Source organism: Grus americana, chromosome 1 (assembly GCF_028858705.1).
Source record: "Grus americana isolate bGruAme1 chromosome 1, bGruAme1.mat, whole genome shotgun sequence".
NCBI classification, from domain to species: Eukaryota; Metazoa; Chordata; class Aves; order Gruiformes; family Gruidae; genus Grus; species Grus americana.
In genome coordinates this window covers 113,980,907-113,985,857 of record NC_072852.1, presented here as the reverse complement: position 1 = coordinate 113,985,857, position 4,951 = coordinate 113,980,907, and the positions used below count along the sequence as shown (strand labels likewise).

The 4,951-nt window shown below is 37.9% G+C and overlaps 1 protein-coding gene across 2 annotated transcripts in view; it reads right to left on the bottom strand.

Moving 5' to 3' along the window:
* Nucleotides 1-464: 464 nt before the first annotated feature.
* GABPA (GA binding protein transcription factor subunit alpha) overlaps nt 465-4,951 on the bottom strand; it is a 26,169-nt gene continuing 21,682 nt past the window's right edge. For both annotated transcript variants that reach the window (XM_054843350.1, XM_054843442.1), the window contains exon 9: nt 465-3,397. The gene's annotated coding sequence lies outside the window, so the exon portion shown is untranslated. The remainder of the gene's footprint in view (nt 3,398-4,951) is intronic.

Here is a 4,951-nt window from a genome sequence, read left to right as displayed (position 1 = left end):
ACAGTATAATCAGAATTTTATCTTCTTTTTAACAAGGACAGTACTAACAATTCAGTTAGCAGGAAAGAAGTGAGGCTATTTGCAAGAATGAAACAAAGTCTAGATATTACAGTTCAACACGAACCTTTCATATTTAAACACTCCTAAAAGCATAAAACTGTTTTACAGGGCTCCATTTCATCCTCCTGTTAAACTTCCATCATTATTTTTACCAAAGCACCATTTTAAGACTTACAATTAAGAAGTTAAAGCTGTTGCAGTAATAAAGGACACCGAGTTCCACTTTAAAAGTAGTCACATAGCCAAGCATTGAGTCAAAGATGCATCTTCAGCAAATAAGACAAATCTGCCTTCTTTAACAAGCTTGTGATCTTAATGAGAATAAAGTGCATGTATTAATCTTTAAACTGGTTGCACCTGAATGACATTACAAATGGCCTTCTGAAAAACTAAGTCAACAAGCATTAGCTGTATAACATTTTTATTTTACTATATTGACATTTTATGCACAAATATTTTATCAGAGTAAAAATAGAAAATAATTGTTTCATGTAAAATTACCAAAAAAATGCAAAACACAAAAGAAATACATAATTATTAGCAGAGTATAAGTGTCTTTATTTAAAGAGTAAAAAGTATGCAAAAACCCTTCTGTTTTACAAAAAGTTGGGAATATTCTTTCTATGTTTTCCCTCTGGGAGCAACGGAACAACCTTTGACAATATATTCTACAACTTTTATTTTATTGAAGACATCAAGTTAGTCACAGATTTCTCCCTCAGCTACAGAGAATGTGACAGTGATTTTATACTGTTTGAAAGATTCCTCCTTTAATAGTTAGAACACGGTGGAAAAGCAGACGATCCCACAACAAAGAACCCAAAGGACTATCATACCTACTGAAAAGCTGCAAAATAATAATCAGATGTATTTACAAAGAAAGTGTGGTATCAGAAGTTTCCCCTAGAGGGCTTATGTAACAAGAACATTCAAAGGGATGAAGCACTGGTATTACATTTCAATTTCGCTGCTAGTTTATCCTCCCACGGTCCAGTTTGATCTAGAAAGCTGATATTTTAAGCTTCTCTCCTTTTTGTACTGCATTTTAACTAAAAAGGCCTCTCATGAACGCTGCTAAATATAACTAGTGACTTGCACTGGACTTCTGTTTAGTAACAGAGCAGTGTTATGTACGTAGCTGCTGCCACCGAACTATCAGCTTCATCTTATTCTTAGTAAGCAAACCTGCACCTAATTGCGTAAGTCTCCTGAAACACTCGCCAGCTAGTGGAATCAGATGACCGTAACAGCAATAAATGGATTGATGGTTGACCTCTTGTGACAGATGCATTTAGACATTTTGCTCAGGGCTTAAGATTTTTTTTTAAAAACAAAACCTGCATGCTTAGTAGATGGAGTGCTTTAAGAGCTCAAGAATGAAAACAATATTGAGAGTTATGGAAAGAATCTGGCAAAAAAAAAAATTGTAATTGTGGTGACAACGAAAAAAGTAGGCGAGATTTCTAGTTAAGCAAAAAGTATCTGCAGATGAACATCCGCCTATAAACAAAAAGCTTTGTCCTCAATGTATCTTTAAAATAAACAGGAGTCTTCTCTGTTCTTTGCCCTCTGCCTGCAAGTATGACCATTCCTTTTCAGATGAAGAGTAACAGTCCAGTGGTCTCCCTACTCAGTATAAGCACATTTTGTGCTTAGAACCTCACTGTACAAGCACTTCTGACTTAAGGTTTAAGAGTAGCTTGATCCCTCACAGAATTGAAGGTTTTCCCTTATCCATTTGCATTTTAATTTTTAAGTGTTACCAGAGGGGGTTTTACTTATAAAAAGTTGGAAATGTGCATGGTGACATGAACATAACATGAAAGGGCAAAAGCAAAACCAAAACTGCACCATTTTCAGCCGTCAAAAGAAAGAGTCTAATGGGCGTCAGTACAGAAGCTCAAAAGTCGCAGCCTATTTTTTACTGCATGTGTAAGTTTGCACGAAGTACTCTCCGTAGCTCAGAATTCAGGATACATTCCAACTATTTCTATTCATCATCCAGACTTCAAATTGCACCCAGTTCTGGAGCATGCACTTGGCTTATGAAGCTTCAAAAACATCACTTGAAGTTCAGAAGGAAATTAATTTTAAATAAAAATTACACATCTTTGTAGTTTAATATATGTCAGACTGTACAATAATTTGGAAATCAAACTTCAGTTCTCTGTAAAACTATTTTCAACTTGCATTTTGTTTCTAAACAGGGACTACTGACTGTGATTAACTTAAGCCTTCAGTTACTACGGCTGACTACATGCAGGTATAAGCACCTTGCAGAACAGAGCATTAAACCCCCCCACCAAACCAAACTACTCTTTGGGCGAGGGCTATTTTTTCAAGTTTTCAAATCACCTGATGGGGGGTGGTAGTGGGGGAAGAAGTTTGTCTTCGCTTTTTGCTAAATGGCTAGCGTTAACAATGTCTTTCAAAACAGATACCTACTTGCCCTCATATATGCATATTATCTACATCTCACAATGAAATACTCATAATTGGCTTTTCACCTAAGCCAGATCTAAACCTGGATCTCCTTCTTCAGCACTGATCTTCAGTTCGGTCTAGTCTTAGTTTCCTTTGCTTATAAACACAGAAGCTATTTTAAGAACCTGATGCTTTGTAACATTTAATGCGTCTTTCAGCTCTGCTTGATTAAATGAGAATAATGAACACGTTTAACTTTGAAATCATCAAATGCCATTTGGTAGCTCAGCAGAGAACAAAAGACTGGAAAGGACTGAGTTCAGACAACTGATCAGCTTGCTTGCCGTAGGTACATCATTTTTGTTAAAAGCGCTACAAAAATTATTTTGTACAGCTGTGGACACAGAACGCTGACCAGTTCAACATTTCTCACCAATTTCAGATTGCATACAACAGAGGCCCTGACTCGAAGTTGCAGAGGTTGTGGTGATCCCTTAACTTATACTGAAATATATGCTGTTAAAAGATCCAAATTTATGCGAGTCCCAGTTCTTTGTAGAAAACCATACACTATATTGTACTGTCAAGAAACAAAAGAAGTTTCCAATTCTGATAAAGATAAGAGCAGCAACTGCTCTGGTTATATAGGAAAGGCCTCAGGCTCCCGCTTTCAGGTCCTAGTGCTTAATTATCTTTCTCTGTTTGCAGGGATGCCGTAGCTAGCGCCACTGCTGTAACTGGCTGTGCAATGCCATGGAGCTGCATCTTGGCTAGTTTCTTCTGCTCGCATTCCGTGACCAACCGATTCAACTCTGCTGCGCTGTATCCAATGAGAGTTTTCAAGTCGCAGACAAATTTGTACACAAATCTCTTGCCTTGCACTTTGCAGATCATGTCTCCATCATAGTAATACCTGTAAAAAGAAGGAGGAAAAAAATAAAAGAAAGAAAAACTCAATGTAAATTTTCAGCATCTGTAACTTCCATATGCATCGGTTATTTACTGTAGGTCACTCAGAGGCCAAAATATGAATCTTTTTCACATCAAGAGTCTCATATAATTTCATATATGAAGATACTCTTTAGGTATTTTCTTATATGAGAAAAGGGAAGAGGGCTGAAAATTGTCCCTGCACCTTGATAGTTAAGGAGAAATAAAACATAGTAATTATTTTATAAGCAGTCAGAAGCACCAGTTCAGAAATGAAAGTCTTGGAGCAGTTGAAAACCAGCTGGAGGGGGGAATAAGTTTTATATAGTACTTTGCCTTAATAAGAAAATATTCTCTCTCCCTCATTATTGTCCTTTGCTTTCTTTACTTGTCTCTGCTTTTCTGAGGAAAAAAATCATAGAATCACAGAATGGTTTGGGTTGGAAATGACGTTAAAGATCATCTAGTTTGAACTCCCGCCACCATGGGCAGGGACACCCTCCACCAGACCAGGCTGCCCAAAGCCCCATCCAACCTGGCCTTGAACACTTCCAGGGAGGGGGCAGCCACAACCTCTCTGGGCAACCTGTTCCAGTGCCTCACCACCCTCACCTTGTGGTAAAGAATTTCACGTTGGAAACAGTTTGAAAATTAGCATTGTGGTTTCTGTAACACCAAAGCAGATGCTCTCTTCTAATTGTTTTCAAAGATGGAAATAAAACTATAAAAGCATGCTTGTTTGGTTGTTTGGTTTTTTTTTAATAGTTCATATGCTGGGAGAACTACATCCTGTGCCTTTATTTACAACTAAAGGTGACTTCTCTAACTATGAATTATTTTTACGTTGTGTCACAAAAGAATTACCAGACTGAGCAGAAATGCAGTAAAGGTAACAAAGTCTATATGACCCATAGTGCTCCAGAGACATTATAAAACTTTAAGTGATACCAATAGAACAGAAGTTAGAATTTTACAGTTTTGTTGCTGATCTTGTCTCACTGCAGGCATTAATAGAATGCATGTTACATTTCTCATTATGAAAACCTAAGTGGCTGGGACATAACTCAGACTTGATGAACTTAACAAGCTTGTGATAAATTTGAGAAAAAAAATCAAAAGCCAAAACCAGCCACCACCACCAAAAAATAATCACACAATTTAATTTCCTCAAAACCACCACCCAAATGGAGTACAAATGAATCCAGATTTCTTGACTGTCTAAAACCCAATCCTCTGAGGGACATGCCTGCAAAGCAAAGATGATTCTCATTCACTAGCAAAATTAAGTCAATTAAAAGACTAACTGCTGTCTCCCAGCTCCTGTGGAAAAGAGGGAAGTTATTAATAACCCAACCAAATTTCTTCAGCCACCTCAAATTCTGGAAAAAGGAAAAGAGGAGGAGGAGGAGAAGAGGAGGAGGAGGAGGAGGTGAAGAGGAGGAGGAGGAGGAGGAGGAGGAGGAGGAGGAGGAGAAGAGGAGGAGGAGGAGGAGGAGGAGAAGAGGAGGAGGAGGAGGAGGAGGAGAAGAGGAGGAGG